We start from the raw sequence: 15,767 nt of genomic DNA on the forward strand, positions 1-15,767 counted from the left end.
GGAATGACTACCTCATGGCCAGCTACCTACATGCCAAAGGAGATCAAGTCAGTGTGTGGGAATTGTTGACATCTTTTGCTGTAGTCAAGTGTTTTTTACCTGAAATACTCATTCAGTAAGCTAACACAAGGAGAAGACACTTGACTGATCTGTGGTCCTGAGAAACAATATTATTGTTTCCTGCTTTCTTTAGGCTCATTGTGCTAATATTAGCTTATTGATTCTGTATTAAAGACTCAACTTACTGTGAGCTCAGTTTTCATTAATAAAAACCATATCCAAACACACACACAAAGAAAAAAGGGAAGTAACAACAATTTATTAGGAGTTAATGTGTGCTGCTTCGGAACAATGAATTGTAAGGCTCAGCATGTGACAGTTAATGGTCTTCATGCAGGTTGTGTGATAAAGCACAGGATGCATTAAAAAGCCCATTTTTTCCTTTTTAGCTGCTAGTTCTACAGCCTCCTTATTTTTCTAAATTTGCTGAGGCTCTCTCTTTCTTTATGTTGTGGTAGTGAAGCAGATTGCTGATAGCACAATACCTAGCACAACATGTCTTCTGCAGCAATTTTGCAGGTAATTTCCTCAAGCACAAAAGAGACAACACATATAGGACAGAGCTAGTCTGTAATTTACTTGTGTATAACAAATTATCTTCTCTAACACTTCTCTAACAAAATCAAAATAATTTTCATCTCTTGGATTGATTTTTAACTGTGCTATTACAATATTATCCAATACAAGTAGTATCATGCATATTTAATTTTATTTCAGAGATAAAACATTTTGTGGAAGGAAGAGGAGGATGAACTGACACAAAATGAAACAATTCTTCATGTTAAAAATACCCAGCATGAAAACATAGTTGCAAGGAAGGTACATTATAAAGTACGCATTTATCCAATAATTTTAAATACCATAATTACACTGACTGCTTATCAAAAGACTTTTAAGGCTCATTAAAATCATAAAACATTTCTAATTAGATATATATTTAAATGAAGTTTCTATGACATACCTACATGGTACTTTTAATCAGATAAAAAAGTTCTGGTGAAAAATCTAATTAATTGAAGTTTAGGTAAGAATTAGAGCTTAAAGATGGGAATGCAGCGGTTGCCTTCTAATTCAATTTGAATATTATTGTGTTGCATCCATCTTTAGCCCAAACTTGTCCACAAAACAGTCAATCTTCATAAAATTTGACATGCCAAACATTATTTTATTATGGGGTTTTTTTGGGAAATAGTAACTTTCCAATTTAACAATTGATGTGAGTGGCTGTTAGGTTTAACATTTCCTTATATCTGATTTAACTGATTCTATGAGAAGGGGGCAAAGACCTGTGTTCCTATTAGTCAAGGCTAGGCTGAAACACAGGCATCCACCCATAGGTGTTCTTAGTCACTATATTTTATCCATTTCAGACATGAGTGCCTCTTTGCCAGCCAAGGCACTGTGATACTGGGGCTTTGTCCAGTGCATTGGGATGGTCCTCCAATATTCACGCGCTGACTCCCACAAACTGTCCTTCTTTCAGGCTACACAGTCTCAAGTCCTTGAGGATTTGTGCCCCTATATTCTGATCTCAAATAATTTTAGTGTTTCTCAGTTTTATCAACAGCATTGCTCTTTCTCAATCTTACTAACAGAACTGCTATTTTTATTCTTCCAAGGGTGTCACTCTGATGTGAGATTAACTGTGTGCTAAAGCTCTTTATTGTCATTTTGAGGACGGGGCCAATAGACTTTCTCAAGTCTCACAAGCTGGTCCTCAGCCAGGTTCCACAGGTCAAAGCATAGAATGTATGCAAACATTCTGCATTAGGGACTGAACTCAGTAACTGCTCATTAACTCATTAATTGCTATTCTCCATCAAAGTTAGAAGGGAAGTACAGAAGTCATCTAACCCAACCCTGCACTAAAACCATGGGTAACTATATTGGTTTGTTGAGGTCCATGTCCAGAGAAGTCTTGAATTCCTCTAAGCACAGAAAGTCCACAGCATCTTTGGGCAACTGTCGCTGTTGAGCAGCTAGCAGAGTAATGAATGCATCGGTTCTCAGTGGCAAGAAGGAATGACCTTTATTGTTTTGATTTCATCACATTTATAGAGTTCTCAAAAGTCACCTAGATTGGTCAGTCAGAAGCCTTCCCCCAGGCCTGATTGGCCAGGCCTGCACTGCCCAAGTTCTGGGACACTGTTCCAAAAACATCCAAACTTTATCTTTATTTACAAAACACAAGAAAACTTCTCATGGGAAAAACTGTGCTAGCCACAGGCAACTGCTCCAGTGTTTGATGACCCTCAAACCCAGCATAAATATATGCAGCCATCCCTACCTATTTGCAACTTTTGTTGAACTGCATATCATTTACTAACTATCTTTGTTGAAGTTTTTTTTCAAACTGTAGATGTAGTTCTAGCAAACTAGTCAATGTGAAGCTGTGTTTGAGCTTTCTGAGAGTAAAAAAGAGAGACATGGCAAAGTTTGGTGTTTTCTCCATGTATTTTCAGTGAACATGAGTAATTCAATCTGTAGCTTTGTCTAAGGATGCAGAAATCCAGTGTAGAAGCTCTCACTGGCATTTCGTGACACTCAAGGCTACAAAGACTCCCTTTTATGGTCTGATGATGAAACAAGGGAAAACTCACTGTAGGAACAGCACCTGCAGGAGAGGTAAGGATATCCTTTTACAAAAAGAACCTATTCAAAAGAGGTCAAAACTTATAGAGCTCCAGGGGTATAGGAATAAAGCATGTCGATAAGATGGTAGAAGATGAGTGACATGCTCACATGGAAAAGGAAGAAGGTTTGTACACAGGTAAGGGCAAAGTTACACTGAAATGTGAAACTAGGAAGAGAAAATATATGTCTTTCTGTCTTTGGGGAGCTCAGAAGAACGGGATCCAGTCAAAGGACTTAAAACTACCTCCCTGTGAGAGAATTGGCTATGCATTTCTTCAGTTTTCTGTATGGAGATTTCCAGTGGCACAATAAACACACACACACCTGATTTTTAGATACTTTCTTCTTGAAACAGCCACACAGAGAAATGTATTTCTGTTTAACAGACTGCAAAAACAAGAAACAGAGATTACAGTGGCCCAGAGTTCACACTCCTCTAAACTGTGCATCTGGTTTTCACTGAAGCAGCAAAGGAACAAAATAATCCTTCAGCTCAGTTTTTCCCTTGTGCTCTACTTGTTCTATTTAATGCAAATAGTTTCATTATAAATAAATAGGCATTACTTTCATAAAGATCACTTGGGGCAGTTTTACTCTGTTTTTAAAGGGAACACTAAAGGGATGTTTCCTCTAGCATCCTCATCTTTCCTGGTCATCTCGCTCAGAGGTGAGCTCCTCTGAAACTGGGCAGTACTTCAGCAGGGGATGAAGCTGGTGAGGCAGAGATTCACTTCCAGAACTCAGTTTCAAAGGAAGAATATTTTAGAAGGAATCTCAGCACATGGATATTGTGAGAGGTCAGAAGTTTTCTCCATATTTCCTGGCTCTTGAGTGCCTGTATTCCAGCAGCCGTACAGAGGGCTCTCTGTACAACCTGAGCAAAAAGAGAGGTACCACCTAGCATATCTGGGCACTGCTACCAGATTCTGACTTTTTAGACAAAATAGGGTAGCATAAAGAGTAAACGACTTGAACTATTTTGTGGGATTTTCATTCTACATTGTCTGCCAGCTACATGATAGTTGATTTCATATGGGATGTCTACTTTGTAATTTCATCCTCCTCAAGCTAGCCACGTTGGAAATTCACAGACTCACAGAATAGTTTGGGTCAGATGGGATCTTAAAGACCATCTTGTTCTACCTCCCATCATGGGCAGAGACACATTCACCAAATTAGGCTGCTCAAAGTCCCAGCCACCAAACTTCTGCCCTTGACATTCCTCTTTTTTTCTTTTTCCCTCTCTCTTCAGCCTTTTCTCCAAATGCTCAAGGGGCAAAAGGCAACAAGTTAGACCTGTCTCCCTCCTTGTGTTGTGAACACACACATTCTTCTGTGCGTGTTTACAACAGAAGGTTAAGAATGGCACAGTTAAGCACAAAAACAGCTACAGATCTGAAAAAACAGAGTGGCACATTTAGCCATCAGCATTTGTAATAAGCCTACATAAATACTAATGTCTCCAGAAATACCAAGACCTCCTTGAATTCTCCCAATGGTTAAACAGAAAGTCTGTCTTACAGATTTCTGTCGCAGGTGTAGTAATCTTGTGGACCTTACCATTAAGAACTAGTAAATAAATCCTTAGTTAAGCACAAGCTGATTGATAAGTGGTGATAAAGAGTGATGATCTTGGGTTTTATGGAAAATGGTTATCCTGTCATGTTACTTTAGTGGATAAAACAATACCAAATAAAAGTTAATTTTTCAAGTGCCTGGTATTATGAATTATTTAGAAAAACTCACTACTATATTTCCAATATTAGTGCAATATGCAAGAAGTATAGACCTGCATACAGGGTACACTCTTTTCATACTATTTTTGCATTAGCTGCACGAAAAATCTGAAACAAAACCAGGAAACCTACAAAAACTATAACCTAGTATAAACAAACTACATATACCTCATGTCATAATATATCTGTATATTGAAATGTAATGCTGTGTTTTTATCTTTCAATTATTGTATTTTCAGTGTGCCTCTAAGGATCACTGTGTGATACAGTTACCTTAAAGGAGTTCAGGGGAGGCAGACGCTCTTTCAAAGCAAGCTCAACAATATATAAAATTTAGTGACATAATTAATGCTTCTCACAGATTCCCTGGAACATTAATGTTATATACTTGCCTCTGTCTGGCACAATATGATAATAAACCATCATCACACTTAACTTTTTTCCACACAAACTTCCTGATGTAATACACAAACAGGGAAGTCAAGATTATCTAAAAGACATGGTAACTCCAGTCCTGCCCCCTTTGATTTGCATTTTCTCAAGTAAATTACAATTTAAAATGATTGGAAGAGAAATAAATACCATTTGTAGATACTTACATTATCAAATATGTATTTGCTCACTACATTTGGGATGACTTAAACTATAATACAAGATATGAGAGCCTTTGACTTGATCTGAGTAAATGAAAAAATAGTAGATTAAGTAGAAAAATTTTTTAGAACATGACACAGGAAAACCTTCATTTTGTCATTTACATATCTTGCCATATACAATCCTTGCTTGTTTAAGTACAAATTATTTTTTGTATATTTAGGCAAAGGATGGGGCTACCATGGGTGGCTTTGTTCCAGGACAAGCCAGACAGGAGAGATGCCTACTTTACAACTTTTCTGAACATAAAAGGAACTTTGCCCCTCTGGTTGTTTCTTCTCTTTTTGCTCCCTCCAGGGCAATGGACAATATGAAAAGAAAGTGCAAACCCCCACAACATCTGAAGCAATGCCTAGCCTCAATTCAGAGGATTCCAGAATCTCTGCATAAGAGACTATTTGAGTTTAAATACAGACAGCAGAATTTCTTATGAACAAAAATCATACTGATAAAAAAAAAGTGGATTAAAATGTATGCAACATCCTTAGAATCAGACCTCAACAGTATTTTTTTCTATAGAAATAATAAATAAAAAAAATAGAAGAAATTAACAGGGCAGGATTGTCATATCCTCTAAAATAAAATATCCATCTGTATTCTGAAATAGCATAGGATGTCAGATGCTAAACACATCAGTGGGTCTTGGCAAAAGTAAATTTAAATAAGATATGTACTGTGTTATGCACTGGTAGGAAGCACATGAATTAATTTCACCTGTCAGCTGCAAGTTGACAGGGGTGTGCCCAAGCTTAGATAAATCCTCACACTACTTTTATTAATTAACATCTGAAAAAATCTACCCGTACTGAAAGCACCCTTAATATTTCACTTATTTCTTCTTCTAATCTCTTTTCTGTACCTGGAGTTATGTGATGGAAATTATATTCCTGAATTTCTCACATGGCTGCATTTTAATCTTTCTTGTGTTTCAACCCACGTTTTGACAGCACACAAATTTTGTGAGGAAATGCCTGGGCTGATACTTTGAACCGATTCACCACCCAAGTGGCTACATTTGAGCTAAATGAGGTGTGAAGAGTCTCATCTAGGGCCATCTCTGTCTTTCTTCATGTAGCCTCACAGTACTCAGCTTCAAAAAATGATTTGCCACCACCCATCAATAGAAAATAAATTATTACCATTCTCACTTGTCAATGTGCTTGTCTTCCCTTCGGATAGCCTCATGATTGGCAGCTCAAAGGGAACATTTCCAGCTTTTCTGGAGCATGATTATGACTGAGCACATTACTCCCCTATGCATCCTGGCCAGTAAAAACATTCAGGGAAAGCAAATTATTTCAATGTTTGGCACTGATGATTAGAGCATTAGCCATGAATGCCAGAGAAGTTTATATTTGACAGTCAAGACTGTTCAGTTCTGACATTTATTCACTCATTTTAATGCCATTAGTAAGTGCAAGGTTGCAGCATTCATATGCCAGAGTGCAATAATATGGGTGAGGAGAATGACTTCAGCAAGATCACAAGTCTTTAAAGCAAAGAGACAAACTATATGTAAAAGGGAAAAAAAGATTTCAAATCGTTTTCACAGATATTTTCTGAGACATGTAAAATATGCCTGAAAAAATAAGCTGCATAAGTGTTCAATTGGCAACTTACTTAAATTTTTTTCTGAATTTTAACAAGACTTTGCAGCTGACCTCTTCGGATGAACTCTGTAATAAGACATCGGCTTTTAAAAATCCTTTTGTTTTCCTTAGGACACAGAAAGGAAAATTATAACAGTATTTTCAACAATGGCCACCTATACTCTAGTTTGAAAAAAGCTAAATATTTAAAGCCTTCATTAAGGGGTCAAGTTTTGCTAACTGAGCACTTGGACCCGTTAAGGGGGGAATTGTTGGGTAAATGATGCACTTAGTTGTTACTTGGGATACTGGATTATTTTGTTTCTTCTAAAGGCAGCAGTTTAGGAGAATATTACATGTGCACTCCCAAAGCATTTACTATTTTTGTTAAAACAGGGTGCCAGCTTACAACCCATCAGACTTCAAGGGCCACAGAAGTAAAGCTAGGTTTGTGGAAGGACTTGATCTACAATAAGGTAGATGCACCTGGCCCCTGCAACACCTAACCTACAGTAGGTCAGTGTCATGATTCTCATCCACAATAAACCATGTGAACTACCTGTCATGGGTCAGGAATGGTATTCCCCAATATTAATAACAGAGCGTATAAGACAGGAAAACTATCAATATGGGGGTACTCAACACATGAAACCAACACTCACTCCACTGCGCTTTCCAACTGGCCCCTTCCCACCACACCTGCACTTGATCTGAGGTGGGGTAGAACAATCACAGGGTCCTGGCCATACCATTCCTGGGTACTGCAAAAATTAACCCTGCTCTGGCTGGAAGCAGGACACCAGCACAGCAGGCAAAGTGTGAACTGCTCATGGAACTGTGCTCCTTGGAGGAATGAGGCTCTCACACTTTGCAGGAAAAGCTGAACATATGCAGAATAAAGACTCAACAATAAGAAGACAAGTTAAAAGAAACTAAAGTGAATAATTTCTTTAAATCTCATTAGAATCAACTGTGGTTGGGATTGTAAGTGAAATTAATGAAGAAACAATATATAAAACCATGACACAAAAGGTAATTGTTCTGTGTATCTGTTAAGACTGTACAGATACGTAGTCTGTTGCATAACTGGGGGCAAAAACTGAGCCAGAAATTATATTAAAGAATAAGACAGATATTACATGGATAGGTGATTTCAAATATGTGTCAACTCAACAATTTCAGTAATCTGAAGTTTGAAGTCAGAGAGAAACATCTAGACAAAAGATATATTACAGAGAAATTAAATCCTTTTTGTATTCTTACAAACACTCTCTGAACTGCATATCCAGAATATTCAGTGTCCTGGTTTCAGTTCATCCTACAAAAGACTAACTCATTTACAACTGCTTTTCCCCCTTATCTACTATGATAACACTACAGCATCAAGAGACATATAAAAGTCCTTCCACAGATGGAAAAGTTTCTTAGAAGTTTTAAAGCCAGGTATATAAAAAGTTTGAAAAGATTGGAATTAATGGAAACCTTTAATTTTAATAATTAGGTTTCATATGCCATTTTTCCACTTATTTCTTTTTGGAGCACAGAACAGAAACAAATATCTTATTTCAATATTGTATTTTCTACTAAGCATTCAATGAATGACCTTATATCTAACTTACCGTACACTTTAAAGCTTGTGTTATTCTAATTATTATGTATTTTCTCTCACACTTTTCTCTTGCAGATATCACTGCCTAGTTGCTTCACAAATACTAGGGCAATATTTTAAAAATATTTGAAACAATATTTAAAATACTTTAAAATACTTTAAACATTTTCAAAACTATTTAGCCAACATATTTCTAGGGGAATAGACACTACCCTATTTAATATATCACCAAACTGGGACAGGGACTAAAACCAAATTTGACTTCCTAGCTTGCGATACCTTTAACACACAGTTGCAGAATACTTGTCATCACACAGTGGTTTCCTTTCTGGAAGAACATGACATTCCATCCTCAGGAGCAAAGAAGCAGAGATTATTCATATAGCAGCTCGGTTCATTGTACAATCACAGTCCAGCAACGGCACAACCCAAGCTCTTCACCGAGTAAAGGTGTAATTATATGAAAAGAAGGAGAAAGTACTGAATCCTGTAATTACAGCTCTCCTATACTGTATGCAGAAAACGCTCATGTGTCAGGGTATCAGCTCTGCAACACTGTACAGATGTACGTATCTGAGGATAATACATTTTCTTTATAAGCATTTGAGGGTTCCCAAATATCTAATTGACTATTTGGGTGAGCATTTAAATTTAGATGGTAATCAGATGAAGCTGAATTGGAATTTTATGGCTTCGTATAGCAGAATTTTCTAAAAAGTATCCAATGTAATAATTCCTCTGTCTCTTGACATAACAAACCAAAAAGTTAGATATTCTCTTCCTGTTATACTTTCTTAATACCTGCTATTGTAATCAGAAACATAATAAAAGGACCTCACTGTGCATACATTATTTTCTTTTGATAAAACAGGTGCACTGGAATTTAAATAATTTTAAATCAGAATTAAATGCCCCATTTTTTCATTGCCTTTTTTAATAAACACATTTTGGCAATTAAATTCTGAAAGGAGGCTTTTTTAAACTCCTTCTTCTTGAAATTTAAATTTCTAAACAATGAGAATAGACAGACTTACTCATTCTGGAAAGTCAGAAGACCTTACCCAGATTGATCTGGTTGTATTGTTCATAAAGGGAACGACTCTTCCATATTACCCATAGTTTTACTTTTCCTTCACAATGCTTTTGACTTGCTTAAGGTTGCTCATAATTTATAGGCTTCTAGAGCAAATAAAAATGAGTGTTCTAAAACACTGAGGTGAAAGATTAACATCCACATTTTAAAGGAAGTTTCTTTATTACAACAAAGCATGGGGAAATTGGTAAAGCATGGCTAAATACTTTTGTGGTAAGAAGTTGCTACAGTAGAACTGCATATATTTAAAATAATTTAATATGAAAACAACCCAATACCCTGCAGGTTCAGAAATTACTGCAGAACCTAGAAATTCTAAATGATGTTCTAGAAGGTGTACTTTCTGTCATTAGACGCTCCACGTAATTTTCTCACAGGCTCAAAATCATGGCTTTTAGAAACATCTCAAAGGTAACAGCAAAAAAAATCAACAGAAAGTATTATTCACCTTCAAAGGACAGGCCAACATGGCAGCAGTCTAACCACAAAAGATCACTCTCTCATTGAGATAATGCACATTGGCTCTGGAGTGAGCTAACACAATCAATGCTGAGATGTTGTGTTCAGTTGTATGCAGAGTTTTAACACTTGAACAGTCTCTGGCTGGCTTTGCAGTGCTCTGACTCATGCTACAAAAGGATAAGAAGTTAAAGATTATATAGCTACTATTGAAGAGGCACATATGATAATCTTATTGCAATTGTTTTAGTTAATGATAAACACCTTACTTTTTTTCAGAAAAATCATTATCCACCCCCACCAAGGAATAATTTTGGCTTTAGGCTTTAGAGTAAGGCACTCATCTGAGCTGCTTTAACAGCAAATGCCACTACTTTTGGGTGTCTGACTATACATGCCAGAAGTTTCATTCACCTGCCTTTGGGTACCAGTCACTGCTGCCTTTTTCTATAGCACATTTGTCAGGGGAAAAAATAAAAGAGAAGACTAAGTTGGAAAAAAACCTGAGTTACTTGTTCTGACAACAAAACAAAGTATCAGTGGGTATTGTAGAACTGCATGACAATCATACAAAAATAAATAAATATTCAGGAGAACTTTTGTTCCTATAACTGGACTTCAATAATACATTACAGGCTAGTAGTAGGCATAACCAATACCATGTGATGAATATATATCAGCAAAACTCATTGGAAAGGAAGTACTGCAGGCTATATAAGCATGCAATAATAACTTGAGAATGGCATTAACAGAGGCACCAAAATCATTGGTAACGTTTAAGCATTTGATGAAAATTTCAAGTTATGAAAGGTGCAAGCATGTGTTTATGAAACAAAAAACTGAATTGTAAGTAGTTAAAAAGAATAAATCACAAGGATTTCTTCTTGGAGTATTCCAGTGGTTTTCAAATAAATGAGAGTCCTTGGAAAACAGTACACAATCTTAGCCTATTCAGCCTATCTGTATTTTCCTAAGTATGATTTTTAAAACAAACTGTTATTCTTTTCCATTTAATGAAATTTAATGGTGCATGGATGCCAAATCCCTTTTACCTGAAACTGAAGACAACCATGTTGCTTACATGTACATCTCTATACATGTACTACAAATGTATGTTTGAAATATTATCATAAAGCATTTATTTGTAAAAAATACCTTGGCTTTAAGCAAGATCAATTGTTTTATGGCTTAAAAGGCACCTATAGTGTTCTCAGCAGTTCTGAAAAAAAGCTCAGATATTAAGACTTAATCACAAGTCTCTTTTAAAGAATAAAGCTACCTTCTTTAATTATTACACTGAGGATTTTGTATTTCAACAATATAGTCCCACTAATAATTCTGTCTAGAAGAAATTTGCATGTTTGAAATTGGAGACATTTTAAAATACCACAGTTAAATCCTGACTGTAAGACAAAGTTCTTTTCCAGATTTATTTCAGCTTCTAGCAGGTGGCCTTATTTTTTCAATAGTCACTAACTCCATGTATCTCATTTGAAGCAGCTATGTCCAACCTATAATTATTTTCTTCTAAGTAGAGTAATTCATGGTTAATTATTCAAAACGATTCTTCTTCAAAATCAAAGCCGCTTCTTGCCGTGGCACTTTTAAAGTGCATATTATAAATAAAATATTCCTCAATGCAAATTTTTGCAATAACAGAGTGTCTATTTTGCCTTCTTAAAATAGCATTAAAATCTTTGTATAGAAGTAAGGACTCCGAGAATATCAAAATCATAGACAAAATTATTTGCTGTTGCATAGGTACACATATTCCATGCATGTTTTCCTGCATAGGATCAGTGTTTTTAACTGGTAGTGACCTGGCTAGAGTGTTTTTCTGTGTATAAGATGGCTCCAACAGTAAAAAGGAATATCCTGATGATGCCTGATGATTTTTTGCCTTTTTCTTTTATATACCTTTTATATGTTCTCTGTATCCTTAGCCTACATACTTGTAATTTTTGTAGTCTGATATTCTAGCTTAGTTCTGGGGTTCTGCTAGGCAGGAAGACCAAACATCCTCAGTAAGAGGCCAGTGAGCCCTAAGATACGTTAAGAAACTAGGTTTCAACCTTGATTGAAGCCTTCTCTCTGGAATATATTTTGTAAACTGGGTTCAAGCCTCATCGGGGGGGGAATTCCTTAGAGCAGGAGGGTATCACACCTTTTCATGAAGCTTCTTATGGTGGGATACCTTTCAGATGTGCTAATTTGCAAGGTCTATAAAAATTGTACATGCGTTATACAGACATGCATCTCGATGTGTTCCACCTTGATGAGCTGTTCACCTAGGATCCTATTAAAATACAGAGGTACAAAACCCTTTTATCCTTCAACCTCATAATTCTAGGACCAGGGAAAAGGCAACGCTGAGGCCTCAAAAGTAATGCAAGAACCCAGACCTTCCCACAGTGTTTTGTAAGATTTGATCAAATCTCCTTCAGCTATAGCTTTGCTTATTCATAGTTGATGTAATACAGCCACCTTACATGATCCAGGCTCCAGAGAGATGTCATTGAAGCCCTGAAATACATAAATGGAGCTTATAAGAATGATAGGTAGAGAGTTTTTACCAAAGCTGACAGTGAAAGGACAACGGGTAATAGCTTCAAACTGAAAGAGGATAGATTTAGATTAGATAATAGGAAGAAATTCTTTACTCTGAGGACAGTGAGACACAGGAACAGGTTGCCCAGAGAATCCATGGATGCTCTATCCCTGGAAGTGCTCAAGGCCAGTTTGGATGGGGCTCTGAGCTACCTGGTCTAGTACAAGGTATCCCTGCAAATGGCAGGGGTTGGAATTAGATGGTCTTCAAGGTGCCTTCTAACACAGACTATACTATGATTCCATGATTATCTGCATTTTGAAGTGCTACTGGAAAGTCTGAACTGTTATTCACTGTCTCTATAGGGATTTCTTCTGAACACCTTTAAGAATGAATTGGTGAGTGCACTGAAATTATTTCTTCATTTGGCTGTTCCAGTTGGTGAGTGCTGCTCTTCCTCTTTGCATGAGGTGCAATATGAATACTCCTGTTTTTCATGGCTATTTTTGTGGTTTTCACCAGATAAATTTGATTAAAACTTCATTTCAGGAGGTCTGTCCTGCAGGTTTTAGTAATTAATGATCAGCTGAATTTTACTGTTCGCCACTGCATAGTCCTCTCTAAATTTAGAAGGATTTCACCAGTTATATCCAGAGATAAAACTAAGCAGTGATTTAATAACATTGCTTTGAAAACCAATTGCATGCTTAATTCCTGCAAATTACTCCTGGACTGTATAGTGCAAAGCAATGTAGTCTGCATGACCAGGGATTTGACATCAGTGGTATGAATGAAACATGGTGGGATGAATCCTGTGGCTGGAGTGCCTTGATGGATATTTACAGGCTCTTCAGGAGGGATAGGCAGGGCAGAAGAGGAGAAGGAGTGGTATTGCATGTAATAGAAGGGCTAGAATGTATGGAACTCACAGTTGGCAATGACACAGTTAAGAGCCTCTGAAATCTAGGAGCAAATACTGAGGATGTCATCATGGGAGTCTACTATAGACCTTCTGGCCAGGATGATGACACCAACGAACTGTTCTTTGCAAAACTAAGGGATGTTTCCAAGTCACCTGCCCATGTTCATATGGGGGACTTCAACTTGACAGAAATTAACTGGGAGCATCACACAGCTGGTACAACCCAGGACAGAAGATTCCTAAAAAGCCTGGATAACAGCTTTATGGAAAAGGTCCTAAGGAGCTGACTCTGAAAAGTGTCCTCCTTGACCTATTGCTCATCTAAAGAGAGAATCTCATAAGCCATGTGGAGATTGGCAGCTGTCTTGGCCACAGTGACCACAAAGTGATCAAGTTTAAAATCTCTGTTGAGAAGAGGAAAAGCACCAGAAAATCCTCAGCTCTGGCCATGAGGAGAGCAGACATCAGGATGCTCAGGGAATTAGTAAGATCCCCATGGAAAATGTTTTTGCAGGTGCTGAGGTCCATTGGTGTTGGTCACTTTTTAAACATCACCTCCTAAGGGCAAAGGAGCAGCAATTCCCAAATGTTGGAGGTCAGTCAGGTGGGGCAGAAGGCTGGCTTGGCTGAACACGAAATCTTCTCTTGGAAATAAGGCAAAAAAGGAAGGTATATGCTCAGTGGAAGCAAGGCCAGGTGACATGGGAGGAATACAGAGATGCTGCTGCCATTGTAGGGAGAAAATTCATGTGACCAAGGCTCAAGGAGAGAGAAACTTATAGAGGAGCTCTTATATCTTTCACAAGGAGAAACCATCTATTTAACACCATATGCTGTATTACTACATCTCGCATTGTTTAGGATATGAAGTCTATCAGTGATAAAGAAAAATCCCCTTATTTTTCTGCTTATTCAGTTTTCTGTTTTCTTTTGGGTTTGAATTGTTATCTTGCCTCTTTGTTTTTGCAAGGAGACTAACCCAGGGTAGTTTTGTGAGCAAGTCTGACAGCACTGGCATGAATTGCACCAACACAATAGCAGAAGAAGCACAGATTTGGGAAGGAGCAGACCCCCCAGTGGTGGTCTCCTCAGTAAAAGAAATGTCAATAGAATAATACGTTCCAGCCTGCAGTGAGTTATCAGTATTATCCACAATAAATAAGGCTCATAAGAGTGCTTTCAGCCCTGCTTTCTGCTGCTAATTGTCAAGAGCACTGACGCAGACTTTTGGTAGTCAGTGGTGGTCAGGAGGACAACACAGACAGATTTCTCAACCAGTCTTTTTTTTGCTATCAGTTGATTTGATAATCACACTCTCTTTTCATATCCACGGATAGAAATGTTACTCCTTATTTTCAGCTGCCAGAAAATATCTTTCCAAAGATGTTTTTTAAGGCTTAGACTAGTCATTTGGAAAAAAGACAAATGCATACTGATGAAATTGAATCACAGAATCAGTAAGGCTGGGAAAAAGTCTCAAAAATCATTAAGTCCAACCATTAACCCAGGTCCACCATGTTCACCACTAACCATGTCCACAAGTGCCACATCCGTGCCCCTTTTGAATACTTTAATGGATGGTGCTGCCACTGTTTCCCTGGCAGCATGTTCCCTCACTGCTATTCCATATTAAAGAGCTTGGTAAATGGGTTTAGCAGTGAAACAGAAAAATCATGGCAAAAGGTTTTGGTTACAAACCAAGAAAAAACACAGATACTTGAAAGGGAGTGGCCACAAGATTGTCCCTGGCAGAATATAACAAGCCATACTCCATGTTTAGAGACAGTAGATTAAAAGAGCAGTGTTTGAAAGGGAGATGGAGCTTAAAACTGGACTTCCACAAGTTTAAATATAAAACAGGAGAAATTCATACATACAGGTAACCAGAGCAACCAGCAAACCACAGGTGAAATGCAAAGAGTAGATTTATTTCATTACCTTAGTCACAACACTGGGCAGCAGAGGCACACGAGGACACAGGCTCTGTTGGGCTTAGTTCATCCCATTAAGGAGCAGACAGTCCTGCTGCCTGCCCCAATAAATCAAAGGGCTTCACGCGTGCGCAGTTATCACAAAGCTGTGCTTTCATCATCTCTGAGCTTTTGATCTCTCTCTCCCAGCAGGAGGCTGGAGCATGCCTGTGACAGTGTGTTACCTCTACATGGGAATCCTACTTCTCAAAAAAGGCAGAGAATGAACAACACTAGGCATGATAAACGGAGTTTCCCCCCACCCCGTATTTTTAGCATTCCCAGCTGCAAGGTCACTTAGAATTTACTATCCTCCTGGATACTGTTCTGTTTTTAACCCCTTCCTCCCAGCAATTAACATTATAGATTACGACACGGGCAGATATATCACAAAATGTATGGTTTATAAGTACACTCAATATTTTCTAGGATCTCCTTTCTTAAATTTAGGATTAGGGTTTCAAAACTTGGTTTTGAAAGATGAATAGGAACC

At 37.6% G+C, this 15,767-nt stretch overlaps 1 protein-coding gene and 1 long non-coding RNA gene across 7 annotated transcripts in view; both read right to left on the reverse strand.

The window, feature by feature from the left end:
* Nucleotides 1-15,767, reverse strand: part of KIAA0825 (KIAA0825 ortholog) — a 245,961-nt gene that overhangs the window by 25,072 nt on the left and 205,122 nt on the right. The gene's annotated exons all lie outside the window — the stretch shown is intronic.
* On the reverse strand, nt 9,636-15,535 carry LOC146424417 (uncharacterized). The gene is made up of 3 exons (XR_014846837.1): nt 15,243-15,535; nt 12,324-12,357; nt 9,636-10,004 (listed from the first exon to the last, which is right to left on the reverse strand). It is a non-coding gene; the product is annotated as an uncharacterized LOC146424417 (long non-coding RNA).

The sequence above is a fragment of the Lichenostomus cassidix genome, chromosome Z (genome assembly GCF_008360975.1).
Source record: "Lichenostomus cassidix isolate B80296 chromosome Z, HeHo_3.0, whole genome shotgun sequence".
NCBI lineage: Eukaryota > Metazoa > Chordata > Aves > Passeriformes > Meliphagidae > Lichenostomus > Lichenostomus cassidix.